The sequence below is a fragment of the Bombus terrestris genome, chromosome 13, assembly GCF_910591885.1.
Source record: "Bombus terrestris chromosome 13, iyBomTerr1.2, whole genome shotgun sequence".
NCBI lineage: Eukaryota > Metazoa > Arthropoda > Insecta > Hymenoptera > Apidae > Bombus > Bombus terrestris.
Window position 1 is genome coordinate 4,552,823 of NC_063281.1, and position 18,306 is coordinate 4,571,128.

Here is an 18,306-nt window from a genome sequence, read left to right on the forward strand (position 1 = left end):
GGAAATCAGTCGTTCATAACTATTGTTTTCCATCTTACGAAAACCAATGGTTATGGAGTGGGACTGAAGAACTACTTTCTGGGGGTGGGTTTATAAACTACTTTCCTTCGTCAACCGGCTCACAATTCCAGTTTGTTCGGACGCGATCAGGTCGATACTCAGTGTGACGAGTCAGTCTGGTTCATAGTGCTAGTGTGCTAAGAAGAAGCAAAGTCAGTCAGAGACCACGTGCAAGAAGTTCGAGAGTGAGATCCGAAGGAAGCACATGCCGGATCCAGAGATCAGTTGACAGAGGGATATTAATCGGTAATCAGCGTACTGGAAACTCAATACGAGGCACATCGCAGTAGCTAGGTGTGGAGCCTGCAGTCGTTGACAAACAAACATCTTCACGAACTTGCATTGCAGTGAATCGTCGAGTTTTGTATATTGCTTGTTTTGCGTTGAACGATGACTACACTAAGAAGGGGGGTTTATTTCGATTTACTGAAATTTGAACGCCTTCGGATTACATCAGACCTCTCGAAATTCGATAATTTCTGGAGAACGAAAGGAAAGATTGCGCCTAACGAGCTCATTTATCAGTGGATCGTTAAGAGTGTACCGCTGATGGATCGCTTTCTGTCTATTCAGAAACAAATTCAATCGTACCTCGAAAAGGGAAGTGAGGAGGAGGAATCTCACATTTCATCAACGAAAGAGTTTCAAGATCTGTATTTTAAATTGATGTACGAGACTCAGACATATCTAAGTGAGTATTCGTTTCGAAGGCACTCTCGCAATTAACAGCGCGAATCAGGCAGTTAGAAACGAGTGCGTCTCCTGCAGTGTCCGCAGCCGGCTACTATAAAATTACCGTCCATTCCACTGTCTTTTACGCATCATTTGCGATTACTTCCGCAATAACTTTGAATCGCTGATCAATCAAAACGAATCCTTGAGAAACATTGAGCAATTTCACTATTTATATTTAAAGTCTACAGTAAAGAGAGGATGATCTGGACGCTTAAAGCATTGGCAATGTCCGACGACAGCTATAATGCCGCATGGAAACTAGTAGATTTGGAGGCGTTTCTCGAACGAACATACTAACAATAAGTGCGACCCTCAGAAATTACAATCGCGTCTTGTATCGTTTGTTAGCGCTGAGAGGCTCAAACGTCCATTGTGTACAGCTGACGATAAATTAGAGAATTTATACAGAGCACTGCGTTAAGACGTGTATAATCGTATAATCAAGTTCTTATAACACGCGAGCAACGATCATTTTTATGGAGAGATGATCCTTTGCAGTCGGTCGATGTTTACGAGTCCACAGACGCATTCTTAAATTCTTTCCATTGGTTCATTGTATGCAGAGAAATTTAGAAATTATCCTATATAAATTGGAGAGATTCATTCTAACAACGGTGGAAATTTCGTGGATGCTATTCGCATCGCTACTCCAGAGGATTTTTGCCTGAGCACTATAGCGGTGGTCAAGGAGGATTGCCTTCTTCCTTCACGTTGGAGATTCGACCGTATCACCGAGATGCTTCAAGGCAAGGATGGCGTTACCAAAATCATCTCAATAAGGACAGCCACTGAGATTGTCAAACGGCTGATGGCCAACATCTGCATCTTACCAATGAACAACGAACATCCAACACCGCGGGCAGGATTCAGAGACTTGTCAGACCGACGGTCTCAAAACAAGCTGAATAATATCCAATCCTATGTATTCAAACACATACACGGCGATGCACATAAAGTGATTTATTATATAACCATTGTAATTAATTACATTGCCAATTCATAGAATTGAACATAATCTTTAATCATTGTATATCGGTAGCCACTGTATTCGCGTAATTCAATAAAATCTATAGTCATGGTAAAATTGCATTGTTTAGCTGCGGTATGTTATGGTGCAAAGGTCATGGTCCGACTGCGAACGAAAAGCTCACGAGCGAAAAACACGGATAGAACAGAATTTTTGTCTCACTCGGAAGGTTGTAACATTCGGTTGTAACACACATTTTTAAATAAATAATAAATGAATAAATTATAATGAGTTAATAAATTTGTATACATTACACGTATATCTGCTTTTTACTTTCTATGCTACACGTTGTTTTGATAAGAATAAATTGCAAATTCCTACTTGATGCGCGCCCATCAAAATTTGTCCTTTCCACAGCGTACATTAACCCCGAAACTGCCCATACGACCATCGTCGTGAAGAGGTTGTAGAGCTGCTCTGCTGATTAGAATTAATAATCTAGATAACTGTATTTTTAAGTACATTTAAATCTATTTTTTCAGTCAAAATTAATAACGTAGAGGAGTCTGGCTTGTATGAAAACACGGATATATTACGGTTGTTACGAACTGACTATTTTATTTATTTTACATTTTTTGTCATGTAATTACAGCAACATTCGATATTTGCATGTATGTAATTGCATAATCGTAATCCGAAGAACAGAGGTTTCTCTGACGCACCACGGAAGTTAACAATTTGCTGCGATCCAGTCGGAGATTATTGTATCTAGATATTATACTAATCAATACAATCAATACAAGTAGCAACTCGAGATGATTCAACGCATATGTGACGCGTGTCTTACTGGTAGCGTAAAACGATTTTATGCGCAAATTAACTTACACAAACATTATATTCTAATAATTTATCTATATTTACATCTTTGAAAATATGATTTTGTAATTTTAATTTCTTTATCTTTTTGTATGATATAATTTATAAAACATTTACCAAGATGCTTCCTTGGATTGGCCAAAATTCTTCCTTGGTGATATTACACCAAATTGAATGTGATAACAGTGTCCTCAGCCTATCATTTTTACAGCATAATTGTTTTTTCAATTGTTATTTGATTTATCAGCTCAGTCGTAAAAAATATCTTCAAAAAATCATTTCTTTTTTTTCTTTGCGTGGGGAAATGGTCACCCCGTCTCACTTCTGGGAAGCGGGGGGCAGTGTCGGACTCTTACCGACTGAAACCCCGCAGTGGGTTAACAGGAATATCCCGGGACCTCTTTCGAATTGCTGCCGGAGCATTCCTGCATCTTTTCCCAATCTAAGCGAATCATTCCTCAAGTCTAATTTCGGGTAGCAATCCTCGCCCGAACCCAGGCCGCTCAGGTTTTCGTACACGCGCAGCAACGCCAAGGCCTGGAGCTCGAACGGAGGAGACGCCGCCAAGACAGACACCGATACATAGGATATTTATGTTTCCCAATATATTTTACAATATAATTATATATCTAAAGATGATTAAATAATAATATTTTATATAAACAATAATATTTATATAAATTATATAATATATTCATTTGGTTTAAATTTTAAAATATATATATAAATTTTTATATAACATAAATATTTATATTAAAATTATAATTTGTTTATATTTATAATTAATAATTATATATTAATATATACTTGTATATATAAAAGATAATCTATTTTTTTCAAAAAATAATGAATTTTTTATAAAGATACCATCCTATAAAAATATTTTTTTTTTCGAAATTTTTTTTAAATATATTATTTATAAAAATAACATTTAAAATAATTAAATAATAATTAAATATAATAATAATAATAATTAAAATTAACATTTATATAATAGGCTAAGTTTAAGCTAATAGGCTCATGCCCTATCGATAAATTTTTAAAATTTTTATATAAAACCATATTTCCTATAAATAAACGAAGATAAATAAATTATTTTTTAAATAATTATAATCTAAATAATTATACTTTTAAAAATTTATAATTTTAAAAATTTTATTATCAAAATTTAAATAATCAATTAAATTGAAATTAATAAATTTATATTCTATTTATAAATTTTTTAAATTTTTATATAAAATATATTAATTATTTAAAATTTTTATATTAAAATTAAATTTCTTTAAAAAAAAAAAAATTATAACCAAAATACTTTTAATTAAAAATTTCATCTGGAGCTCCACCTCGATATGCTCCTCGTTTATATGCAAGCACAGGCCGGGCAAAGGAACCAACTATACGCCACTAATCGTAAAACCAAATAGCCTCAGACATGGCTGGGGCACCCTCAGGCCCAGCCCGCGTATGACACGTACCGCGCAAGCGACGACTAGTTGACCGAGATGCAGTGTCTCGTGCCATCAACGTCGCCCAAGCACCAGGACCAATGTGTCGTGGGCATAATACACCATGCCTGTGTCCGAGGACAGTGGACTGCGAAACACCGCGTCGTAGCCGACGATTCACTCGACTCGTATACGATTCACCGCGTCCACCATCGAGCGGCTCCATCAGCTACGGTTATACAATGTTTTGTCCTGTATTCTGTAATTTCATATTAATCTCATTCTACGCTGCATCGGTAACATCGAAAATGACACTTGCATGATAAATGGTCTTAGAACTTCCCGCCTGTGACAAACTAAGTTCTTGTCTATGCTACGGTGAAACTGGGTTCTTGTCTATGCTAGGGTAGAGCTAGGTTCTTGTCTATGCTAGTGTGGTACAAAACAGGGTAAATTTCCTTCTTTTGCAACACGGAGCCGCTTGGTGCAGCTCTAGTACCATAGTACAACTCAACCTACAAACGTGAGTATTGTCGTTTCTCCTCTGGTATTGCCATTTGCGAAAAGGCATTTCTGCAGCACCACACCGGAAAAGGTTTGCCGGGCCGGTTGTTAAGATTCTTGCGAACAAAATGATATAAATCATGGCTATAGCCTCGAAATGTGGACGGTTCGATCAATTACACAGGAAATGGTGTCTAGGTCAAACATTGTGAGATTATATCGAACACTGATGCTAAATGCATGGCTTAGTTCAGAGGTACGTTCGGCTGCTCCCCGCTCTAACATAAACAACTAGGCTATCGCATAAATTAATTGCTTGCAGACTAGCGAGGTTTGGTCGTAACGTATTCGGGTTCGAACGGACCCAAACATTGCAGTACGAGGAATAAATAAACTTCTATAATTTTAAACTGGCCTTCCTAAATATGAACTCTGTGGCGTGTCTTGCTGCTTCTCAATTACTTTCCTTGCTCGTTATTTTTCTATTTAACCCATTCACGACAAAGCGATCCAGAATCAGACAATAGCGGTCAATTCGTAGAAAGCGAACGTTAACAAATTTGAAATTGCGAATTGTTTAATACGTTTAAAGTGAAAATTACCGCACAAAATAGGAAGAGGAGACGATGTTTATAAGAATGCGAATAATTACATGGTAATTACATTTGATATAAGCAATCTAATAAACAATTAATAGAAAAAATATTGAGCTACACGAGGGAGTGCACAGAAGAATTCCACTTAGATACACAACTCCCATGGAAACAGCATACTAAATCAATAATAGACAAAATACAAACAGCAAGGAGACATTGGCTAACACATGCATTGGCTAACAAGTCGAAAATCCAAATTAAGCATAGAAAATAAATTAAAAATATATAAAACGATCATAAAACAAATCTGGACGTACGGAATACCCCCATTATGGGGGACAAAAACAATGAGCCATATAAACAAAATAGAGACAATGCAAGCTAAAATTCTTGGAACGATAGTAAACTCACCATGGTCCGTTAGAAATGATGACATACGGAGGGACCTGGGAATCCCAACGATCAAGGAAGAAATTAGCAGATACGCAGAAAAATACAAATCAAGAATAGAAACACACTCAAACCGGCTGGCTGCGGAAACGATCAAAACCATAAACATGGACAGAAGGCTAAGAAGGAAGCACCCAGCAGACCTCACAAAGGATATAACCTAGCAAACGCGAGGATGGTACCCCGCTTGGGGTAGCCACCAACATGTTAATATAACTGCTAAAAAATTCGACCTAATGTGCAAATTGGACTAATTGTGAATTTTAAGAAATAAATAAAAAAAAAAGTAGAATGACTTTGGCCAGTTTTTATTAGCCAAGTTCATATTTAATATGAGCTTGGATTTAATAAAATTTGGTTAATTAGTTTTAACAATGTGTAAATGCCTTGTGAGGACGTGTCTAATCTTGCATTATGTCACTAAAAATTTCGGTGGAAAGAGAAAAAAGGAATTAAAAAATTGCAATTTCATACCTAACACTGACCAGAATGTATTCTTCTTCTTCAACGAATCCTCGGTTTATAATGATCAACAAACGTTAAGATATAGAACTATATAAATATAGAAACGTTAGATATAGAAATAAGCATACTAATTAAGTAAAACACAATATTCCGATCCTATGCCATAAATGTGCATCGCATAAACGGTGCTGACGACAAAGAAATAGCAGTTGGTAATATCGTAATTTATAGCAAGAAAATGCAACGGATCTTTTTGCAGGAATCTTCAAAGTTTATTTTTTAAAAACTGGTGCCTGATCTCGCTTTATACATAACTATTTCCTTGGGACAAATGGAAAAATATATGGATTTTGTGTTCCCCTTTATTTTAAGTGTAGATAGTGAAATAAAGAAGATAAATGAGATCAGAATGTATATAAATTTAGAGCACGTCAGACAGCTACCAACATTGAAAGAAAAGGATTACAAATCGATACTGAAACAAAAAGTTCTTTTCAATTTTGGTTTAAAAATTTCACGTTATAAAACCAACAACTTTGATTTACCGTATCTCCGAGGATTGTACAAAGAAAGCTGATACTAAGGAAAAATCATACTTTGATAATTCATAAATGAATTATATTATATTCATTTATATTCATAAGCTTGAAAAGTTCCTAGTTGGAAAGCGTTTTGCAAAAGATCAATTGCAGCTTAACAGTCTGCAGTCAACAATTGGTTGATATGTTGACTGCTGAGATAGTCATCGGTGATCCACCGCTTGCTAAATTTTTCTTACTGATCAAAGTAAAAAAATTTCCATGAACTGAACAAGTTTCCAACAATGTGGATGATTCAAATAATATTGTTAGAGAAAAAGTATGCAAATATAACATGATATTGTGCAAAAATTAAATGTTTATTTATTGCGGTTTCAATGGCAAAACATGTAACATTCGCGTAATACTTATCGTGTTAAATGGTCTGGCAGTGAACGACTACGGCAAGATGGTTTTAAAACTTGTGAATTATGATAAATGTTTAAATTTAATGGGTAATTATGTGGGTGTTAGGTATTATATAAAATTGAATAATAAAACGTTTTCTTAATTTTTTAAAACTAAACAGTCTTTATTATGTGTATTATCCTTATGCCTAAGCTTAAATATCACTTCTCAATAAAGTTAAAGTAAATAAAAATTGTTGGAAATGTGATTGTACCATAGATATATATAAGTAACTTTATATTTTGCAATAAAATATTAAAATAATGTAAATACATAGAACCTCATATAACAGAGTAAAAACTAAAATAAGTACATTTTTCAAGTAATGCAACTAACTCAGATATATACGTCCCGCGTCATTCGAAAGAATAGCGGAAGCTCTCCGCGGTCTCTCCAAAAAAATCTGGTAAGTGCCACCGAAAGGCGACAGTGCCTTACCATTTATATATGTGTTACATCCTTGTTTAGGGGAGCGCTAAATGTCTCTCCTTTTATACTACAAAAAAATTTTTTTTTTTTTTACGTGGAGGAAATCTTCATAGACAACCTACTACCTAACCCTTGTGAGGTGGGGGTGGTGGGTAGAAGGTAGTGCCGGATTCTTACCGGCTAAAACCTCCACGGGCGGGACATAGACCGGGCGGGTGATCCCCCTTCGGGCCCCTGAGGTGCTCGATACCAAGCGACCTTAAAAGTGCACTCCCAGAAAGTACACCAACCAACACGCAAGGTAAGGGGCTGCCTTGCTGTTGTATTTTAGGAGAAATTTGGAGTATTTTCTCCTTGTTAATTCGAATTTATCGTGTTATAAATGACGAGGGATTCGAACTCGCGACGTTCGTCTTCAGTTCTGGGCTTCAACGAGCGTAGCTGGCTGCCCCGCCGAGCTTGTAGCTAATTGGAAAGTATTTGATTCTTAATGTGGCGATGTATATCATAGGAAGTATTCTAATTAGCCTCTTGAAGGATATATACATTTTTCATAGCCCTCTCAAGATATAAGGGGTAAAGGCAAGTAATTCCCTTAATTAAATCATTATTATTAAATCTATTATGAAGCTCTTAATAATATATTTTTGCTGCTATTATATTTCTTGTAGTAAGAGAAGGCCGTTCTAAAAGAATTCCTGCCTCTTCTAATGCATTTATTTTCAAGATGCCTAGCCGTGCATTTTCCATCGCACTGGCAGAGATATTATAATATATAGAATTAGCATAAGTTATAAAAAGGTCTAATTAATAATTTGTAACAGAAGATTTTAACCTCAAGATTTAGATTTAGATTATTAGAAAGATATGTAATAATTTAATCCTTTTTTGGTTTTTTGTTACAGTCAAGAATTACGAAGTGGATCTTTCCCGCCGATTGAAAACTGCAGCCCGTGAAATAGGCTTAGAATTCTGTTGTAATTTTTATTTTAAAAAAATTTGTTTCTATTCGTTAAATATATATAAAATCATACCTCAAAATTCAACAAATTCATTTCTTTCTTTCCCTTCTAAAAAAAATCGCAGAAAGACGCTGTTTTAGAACATTCTAATTCAGGACACTCCCTTGATCGTTTTATTTACTTATCATATCGTGTCCGGGTGCTTTTAGGGGGTTGAAATGGTAATGGATCATTTCTTTGACCTCTGAGGTTGTAAATGATTTTATAGGAAGTGATATCTAGAAAGGTGATTTACAAAAATTTCATCTGTCATCACAAATATGATTTATAGATATACAAATATTTCTGCTTCGTTAACAGAAGAAAGTGTTTTTTTTATTATTATTTAATTTGTACTTTACAATTTGTCCAGCTAGACATTTGGTAAATTTTTCTAGCTTAATTGTTAAATAACATTTAGATGGCATTCCCCAGCGGGATACCTTCTTCGAGTTTGACTATTTTATTTCTTTAGTGAGGTCAATGGTATGTTTTCTTTCTGTCTTCTTTCTATGAGAGTTTTGCTCGCTTCGGCAGTCAGTTGGTTTGGATGTGTTGTCGTTCCTTCCTTATATTTTTCTGCGTACCTGCCGATTTCAATAGAAGAAAATGACTTAAATACATCGGCTAATGCACAACTAAGTTAGCTTTATCTGTGTGGAGTCCTGTGTCTTCCTTGCGACAAATGGATTGCAGAAATAATTTACGATGAACAAGTGAATTTCTTAAATATCTATCAAAGAGAATAGTTACAGTTTGCTGTAAGAGACAAGTTCCTTGGATACTTCTGGAAACAGTTGTTTTTGAATTTCTGAAGGATGGTTTCCACTTTTCTCGTTGCTTTCTTAACCTACGTTTTCTCTTGCTTCTTTATTGCTTTGCGATTTTCTTCTGAGCTTATGTCTTTCTGTAATTTTCCTTTTTATGAAATCTGGAGAGTCCTGTTTGCTTACGGATTCTTCATCAGGTGTAGTAGAACAGATCGCATTTATTATGCTGCTATTCAAATATTCCATACCTGCGTCAAAATCTTCATTGGTTCTTAACGGTACTGAAGTCGATCTTGAGATGTTTAAAGCTTCCCGAAAGCACTGATAATTTGTGAGTTAGTTGTAAGTAGTTCTAATTGGTTTTCAATAATTGTTGAATTACTTGTTGCTACAAGTGAGTGATCTAATGGGAGTTCCAGAGAAGAGCTGACTTGGGTATATCTTGCAGAGATGTTTTAATATTTATATGATTTAATGTTAAAAATAATGATGAAGAGATCAATCAACATAGTATTATATCGTAGATTATTTAGATTACTACACATGTTATTTTTCTTATCTTTTCAATTTCTTGCCATTACATTTTTCTCTTTACTTCTCTAATTTATAGCTTCTCATTTTATCGAAGAACTTTCAAATACCTGAATATACACACATTTTATCGCTCAGCTAGGTTGCGCAGCTTATTGCTTAATGAATATGAAACAAATATAGACATCCTATTGTACCGGCACATGATTTAGAGGACAAATCAAATCACGTTGTCGTTTTGTCCCGGAGTATCAAGACCGTTAGAATACAAGTAATGTAAACTCCGGGCAGAACAATGTCGCCGCTACATGCAACCGTCGGGTTAGAACAAATTCGAGTTTTCCGACTCTCCCCCGACTAGTATAAATAAACAGACACGTTCGCGGACCAAGGAAAATATAGTACAGTATCGAGCGAGTATTGACAGAAATCAACGGCACTAACGGGTATCTCCGCAATAATTATATCGAGTACCTATCCCGAATTACTTGTCGTATGTACATCTACTTGATTATTTGAAATACATATAACGAGCTGTGACAGCAATAATTTGCTCTCATTATTTCGCACTATCTATCCGCGGCTAAGCCTCCACACTATAAAACGATTAGCTTAACTACTACCCTATACGTATAAATATTATTATAAATAATATTTATTTTTATATGCATATATTTAAAAGGTAAACTTTTCGGTTTTCTACATATAAAATGTAGTAATATACAGATCCAAAACTTATATGTAGTTCATAATTGCACTTATAAAAAGAACTGATGTTTATAATGATTCCTTATGATGTTTAGAATAATATTTATAATGACGTTTGTTGATAAATTATAATTATTTCGTACATTATAACAAAAGTATATGATATATTAAAGTTATTCGATTGAAAGTACAATTAATAAAAAAAATCCATGGTAGTTTGAAGAAGTTAGGCAAATTATTGTAAGTAAAATGGTGTTACAAATAAGATTTGGGGAAGAGACAGTTTGGAAAAAAATGTTATTTTAGGCTTGGATTTGAATTTACAGATAATTATTTATAGTTCAGGACTGTAATTTAAAAAAATACGCAAAATTTTAATAAATATATGTCGGATTGAAGTCAGGATTATGGAGATGGGCGTTTAATGAATTTTCATTAGAATTAGCCATTGTCGTGATACAATGGAGAGTTTATTAGCACGGGCTTATTAACAAGATTAAGCACTCGTAGCACTAGTGATAATGACCTTAGGTTCGAAACGAATCCGCGATCACGGGATGGTAAACGTATGTTCTCGCACAGTTCAAGTCTAACTCTTTGTTAACTAGATGTGAGGTATTCACTGGTTGTAAGGTGGCACTGTCATTCGTCGATGAGATCGTACGAAAGAATGACTCTCCGTCTCGACGATGTCGTCGAGGAAAACTATATTGGGTGGGTCTAAGGATATGAGATCCTCGGATTCGTCAAAGAAAGCTTTCGTTCCAAAGGAGAGGGAAATTAGCGCTGTTGCTAATTGGTCGATCTCCATATCGGCGTTTTGAAAGAGATGCTGGCCGCCCTTGAGGGGAGGTTGTTGACGGGGGGCAACGCTCGTGGAAGATAGGTTTCTCCTATCTTCCCGTAGTTGCAACAAAGTCTATTTGACGGACTTCGCTTGACTAAATCTTAAGATCTATAGCGGGTCCTCACGTTAGCTAAACATACGCCACAAAGGCATGCCGACACCTGGCGATCATCTTACCCGGAGGACAAAATCTGCGTGTGGCGGGCCGCGGGATAGAAACTATTGAAGTATTTACTGCCACGTATCGCTACGACTATTTCTTTTAAGGAGAGGTATAGAGTTACTCTGTGCCTTTGTTAGATAAAACGTTCATCCCTTTGACCGCGGCTACGTTCGGCGACTGATTGTCGCCTCGAGCCCAAGCTCATGATCATAAATCTCGAATAATCGGAGCGGCATTTGTTTAATCTAAGTTACAGAGTTGCGGTATTCCCGCGAATCCAAGGAGGAGTTCCGGTGTTCTTTCATCTCCGACATATATATAATTCTTTACTTTGTATTGAATTATTCTATATACTTTACTGCAGTCTGCTACAAGTAGTATACCAATAACTAATTTTTTTTACGTTAGTTTTACTTATATTCTTAAAAATGATGTAAATAAAATGATAAGAAGAGCCTATCACAAGGGACGTTCGAACGTGTACGCAAATGAATGGTCAATAGCATGAAAATTTTTAATTAAAATCTTTGCGTTAAATACTTTCACGTGTCATTTCTTTTCTATAAGAAAAATTTGAATTGATACTAAATAAATAAGGTTTTATCGTGGATAATGGTTCTGACGTAACTCTTTCCATTCATATAACTCATATGTTATTTGTAATTGTTTTTAAAATGACTTTGAAAATTAATAGAAAGTTGTATATTTTTTTATTTTATTTTCTGACTTTAATTTCTACAAAATTTCTTAAAAGAATTATCTTCTTTGTCGAAACTGAAAGGTTAAAATATAGCACCTGTTCATTTCTTAAAAATTAATTTACATACAAAATGTTACTTATACATACACGCCTGTGTAGCGGCACATGAGTCAGAGGACATTTCGAATCACGTTGTTTTGCCTCGGAGTGTCAAGACCGTTAGATTATGAGTAATGTAAAAGCAAATAAACTCCGGGCAAAACAATGTCGCCGCTACGTGCAACCGTCAAGCGAACGACGAATTTAAATTTTCCGGCTCTCCCCCAACCAGTATAAATATACGGACGCGATCGCGAGCGAGAGAGTATAAGTCGATTAGCTACGAAATGTCGAACGGTCTATATCGAGATTAACGAGTATCTCCGCGACGAACGATAACGAGTTTTATACTGTATCAAGGACTCTGTACACGTATATTTATTTATTTTAAATATACCTGACGAACGGCTACAATCTTATTTGGCTTTCTTTGTCAATATTCACGACCAATCCTCCACGCCTGTATTTATCATATTTCTTAATTACTTTACTATTACGATATATTACAATCCCAATGTTTGTATTAGACATCTTTAAATTAATTGTAAAATGCTATTACTGAAATATTCATTGTTGTCCTGCAAACATATTCCATTGTAGAACGAATAAAGCACGACTTGATCTTGTCTAATCTTTTTTCTCTCTCTTTCTTTCTACAATTTTAATTTTTTCTCCATCCAACTGGCGTCTACTGATTGCCAATTGCAATTCTAGACGGTCGCATTCTAATCTCTACTCTTTCGTTCTCTTCAGGTATCTACATACCCTTTTCACAGCGGTCAAATGTACTGCTTTTGAATTCTGATTATATTTTGACAGTTTACTTGACGTATAAAAAATATCAGGTCTCGTTCCGATAGCCATATATTGGCTTGGCAACTAAGTCATTGCGGATTTTGTCATTAGGTGGTATTGACAAAATCCGGAATCACATAGTTACCAATCGAGTAGATTAATGGTCTCAGTAACTTTTGGTATTCGGTCTTATCCGGTGTCACGACCGACACACTAAAAAACCGATGGGTTAATGACGGACACCCACCAGATGGCAAGGGAGCGCACGCGGTAGCAGGGGGGTCCAGGGCCCAGACCAAACACCCGGGGGTCCTCCCTACTTCATAAGATAACCACTTGTGTAGGGATGCGACCGAGTTGTAAGAGCTTCAGACTTGGAAAGTCACAGCTAGAGTTCGGAAGTAAACTGTCATTAATGTAATGTTAGCCTAATAAATTCTCTCTTTTTTTATTTTTTATGTTCACCTTCGATTTCTTTTTTTATTTTACGTGACACCGGCTTCGGCGAACCTCATATGCATCTAAATCTCTGTCATGGGCACATTTTCTTATTGGCTATTTTACTGAATTGCAACTTTCTAAGCGGTATCTCCTTAAAATTTTTTCTTTGTATAATATTTCCAATAATTATATCGCATCCTTATTTTTTATAATTTTTATATTTAAGGAATTATTTTCTTCCGATTCCGTTAACTCAAAGTGCTATATCAATTTTGATACGAGTTCTTCAACTACCTTATCATTTGTTGCTATAACAAGTCAGCTACGTATATTCCAACGATCGGCTGCATCTGTCCCTTAATTTATATGCACACTATTCTCCTTCAAATTGCGTAATATAATATCCAATAGTATCCAGTTTAAGGCAATCCATATATGCGTTTTTCTAGCTCGTTTACTTTGTTACCGTCGGTTATAAATCTTAGTGGTTGTTCCATATATACTCTGTCCTTTATATTTCTGTATAAGTATGCCGATTTGACGTTGGATTGCTTGATTTTAATTTATTCCGACGCCAACAACGCCAAAAGCGCCAACAACTAGTATTTGGACAGAGACAACGATGCATATACTCCATTGTTGGGAACCAAACACACATAGCTGACTACCGAGCATTATTCACTTACTCTCCGTTTACAACCAATATTAATATGGCAGTCAACAATCGTGATAGAATTGTGTACTAGCAAGGTCAGCTCGAGATTTACAACCTTGTGAAGGAAGCAATTTGCACGATTCGATCATGGAGGCCACAGATAACGACACGAGTTTAGCATTTCTGTAGGACAACGGCTACCAAGCAAACTGGTATATCAATGGAGACTCTGACTCGAGGTTTCTATACAATTATTAAGTCATATGCCCATACGCGAGTATCGATCAGACTTGGCAAATTGTATTTGGAATTAAGATAAGAAATTACTATCTGAAATGTTTCATCTTATCTCGTATCATAGCATTTTTAATATTGTTATTTGAAAATATAATTAATACCGATTCGTTTGAAATAACAGCAATTTAATAGAAGGAATTATTTTGTTATTGTTTTTTATTTCAAATGTGGCACAAGAAATAATCGTCAAAATCATGCAAAAAGAAGAAACTGTGATATTTCATGGTATAAACAGCAAAAATAGAAGAATGCGAATATACGTCAGATCTGAGCATCTCTGAAATAATATTACTGGAAATATACTTCCAAAGAACAAGTTATTTCATAATTATTTCAAATAGTTGACCCAACATTGACCAGCTAATGACCTCGTAGTCGATGCGACGTAAAACGTAAAGAAAGAAGAAGAAGAAGTATGAAATAAAACAACACGTTTTAATTATTTTAATAGTAATAATTGAAATAATGTAACTCGAAATTAAGAATACCTTTTTCTTGGCAAACGGAAGACGCACTATTATTTTTTTAATATGTTTTATACGATTGTATAAACTTCTACGGAAAATGACTTATAATATAATACATGCATACAATTTTCAGATTATAGTGTCGATTAATTTTGTGAGAAGAATAGGAGAAAGATTCAGCGGAATAAAATGTAAGCCATTTGCGCTACTAGGGGACCAATATTTTCGTGTTAATTTCATTAAATTTTTGGTGACATTACTACACAAGGTTTTTTCAAGAAAAATTTCCAAAAATTTCGTGCTGAATATTTCTTAGAACAATAATAAAAGATTTTCTCAAAAGTATCTTCCTTTTATAGTTACTCTTTCTGTTTAAAATACTTTTTAAAACAGTAAAATACTTTAAATACTTTTCATACAATTTTGTTGCGTGGTATCTACTGTGTAATTTCTTTAATTGTATTGGCACGAAGTCACCTCTCCAATCGTTTTAATGAAAAGCCGATCGATCGGCTTTCTTTTTCAATTAAAGTAAGTAGTTAGTACTTATCACTAACCTTTAAGCAAAATAAGGATGATTAAAGATTATACGTGGATTACAAAAACTTTTAATTTACAGCTGGCAGAATAAATGACGTAAATTTTAGTTAGATAATGAATAAATAAAGTGGTATTGCAAAGGCATTAAATGTATGAAAATTTATTATTTCAATTAACAACATTCAAGACGTTTTGCAAATAAAAGCTATTTTTATGTGAAGCTCGTACATATTTTATAAGTTTCATAATATCTTAAATTTGAATACTTGAAAGTAGAATTTGTCATTTAAATTTAATTTAATTTCTTATCTTGTATTATTTTTACAATAATGCACATCTGCAATATCTCTTAAAAAGTACTTCATGAATGCGATATGATTAATTAATCTTTAATTAATTATTAAATGTGAGTTATTACTTACAACAAGAGAAACATTAGTAAAATGTACTGTGATCTACAACCCGGAATGTTCACTGATCCAAATGCTCAAAAACACTAGATACTGCGGTATCAGCATCGAGACGCTTGTAACCTTGTTTCAAAGCTGCGTTAAGTAGCATTACGTAAGCTTAGCAAAACCTCGCTTCTATTGCTAGCCACCGTTTCGAAACATATATTAAAGACTGACATGAAACCATCTCGTGACCGCCGGAAAAAGTTTCTTCATTCACAAACCATCGAACATCGTGTAATTCATACTCATCAAACATGATAATATGCAAGTTACATGTACATTCTATCATATTTGATGAGTATGAATTACACGATGTTCGATGGTTTGTGAATGACTTGACAAACAATATGCAAGTTACATGTACACTCTGTTTGTCAAGTATCAAGTTTATGAAGAATATACGTTTAACCTCTTACGTACGGCTGAATTTTGCGCAGAGCTGTTTCTTTGTACGGCAGAGTTTGACGCGAAGTACGCGTAAACCATACAGCACTGCAATGCTGTTCTCTACTCAAGCACATTGGAACGATGTTTTTGATAATTAAAGTGTAATTTTTCTTAAAGATACGATGCACATACTTTAACTTCAATAATTTATTTTAACAATTAATAATACAATTGAGTGTGATATATCTTAAAGCACGGTACGACACATAGAGCCACGTCACAATTTTCACACATATTGCGCGATAGTGTTTTCCAAATTGCTCTTCGTTTTCTATTTTGACGCGACATTTTGAGGCTAAAGATTCTAAAAAATTATAAGGCTACGGATCGACATGTTAAAAAAAGCATCTAATAATGGTATATTTATTTTAACGGAAAGCAATAATTGATATCTGACATTGGCGTATCAAAAACAAAGACTATATATTCTGTCTGTATATTCTTAACTGTTATAAAACATTGCGAGGACAAGAAAAGTATGAAACAAGACAAATGAAAAAGATCGTTTAGTTCAAATGGTGAGCGAATGAATCAGTAGAGTGGGCCACTATAGTGGCGCGTCGTACTTAAGAGTTGAAGAACTGATATCGGAAATACTGAACCATTGTTTTCGTTACTCTTAAGATAAGCAATCTTCACATCTTTCGCTATTTCTGCAAAGAAACCATGACGTAATAGTACACTTGATAATAACACTGGCCTACAAAATTTTACTTCCTTTTATCACGTACAATTTAATATGTGTTTCCAGTAGCATTTCGTATGCTGAACTCCTATATGGAATCTCTGTTCCCATCACGCCTGATTTTTGTGTGCCATACAGCATCATTATTTAGTAATTCGTATAATGCTACATATTTGAAAATCGCGGAACATTGCGTAAAATGTCAGAATTACTGATTTCCTGGAATATGTTGCTCGAAAGACATCCCATTTGAGTATCCAGCTACAATCAACCAGCATATCAGCACTCCACTTGGTGTGCTATCGTCTCTCCATATATGAAATGTTCTGATGAAATCGCTCAACGTATTTGTCAGTTACATCTCCAAGATTTCCCGGGAAAACCCCAGACGAGAGTTCGGTAAATGGATTTTTAAGGGCATGTGAACACGGAATGCCCTCTTGGGTTTTACACTCTCATATTATACACGCAAAGACACCTCTCGATCGGTCGCAAGATCAGCCCTGGGCAATTAAATAAAATTATTATTTGCTTTATATATAATCCGATTATTATAGCATTATTACATAGAAGGTATGGGTAGTGGAACGAATCTGATTGCAGATTCGAATTCATCATCGAAAAATACGTAAGAATCAATGTAAATGTTCCGTGTGACAAAAATCGTGCAATTATATTCGACGTGCTTTATTTTACAGAAATACATTATAATATTGCATTTTTTAAAACTATTCTTAATTTTACTTTTACATTATAGAAATGATTATATTGAATTACGAAATTAGCTGTTTTCCGACTGTTCCGACCACTCTATGGGCGCGTTGCCCTTTTTCGCGCCTTTTAACAAGTCATTGAGCGGTTTGAGTGTTTTTGTGGCCCTCGGTATAAAACGTCGGTAGAAGTTTATCATACCGAGGTACCTACGTAGTTGCTTAGCGTTCGCGGGTTTCGACAATTTTATAATCGCTTCGACGCGTTCGGGCGGCGGCTTAATTCCGTCGAAGTTTACCGAGTACCCGAGGAAAGTAATTTCGTGCACGCCGAATTTGCATTTCGTGGGGTTTATCACGACGCCGTAATTATTGAGGCGGTTGAACAGAATTTTCAAATGTTCGCGATGTTGACTTTCGTCGTCCCATGCTATAAGAAAATCATCGATGTACGTGTCACGTAAAATAAAAAGCAGGAGGCT

General features: G+C 35.0%; 1 protein-coding gene and 1 non-coding gene across 3 annotated transcripts in view; both read right to left on the bottom strand.

The window, feature by feature from the left end:
- Window positions 1-16,076, bottom strand: part of LOC100649617 (glucose dehydrogenase [FAD, quinone]) — a 31,111-nt gene extending 15,035 nt beyond the window's left edge. The window contains exon 1 of one of the 2 annotated variants that reach the window (XM_048411223.1): window positions 15,950-16,076. The gene's annotated coding sequence lies outside the window, so the exon portion shown is untranslated. The remainder of the gene's footprint in view (window positions 1-15,949) is intronic. The other variant, XM_048411224.1, reaches the window with a different exon arrangement.
- Window positions 7,480-7,586, bottom strand: LOC125386251. The gene has a single exon (XR_007226226.1). It is a non-coding gene; the product is annotated as a U6atac minor spliceosomal RNA (small nuclear RNA).
- Window positions 16,077-18,306: the final 2,230 nt, after the last annotated feature.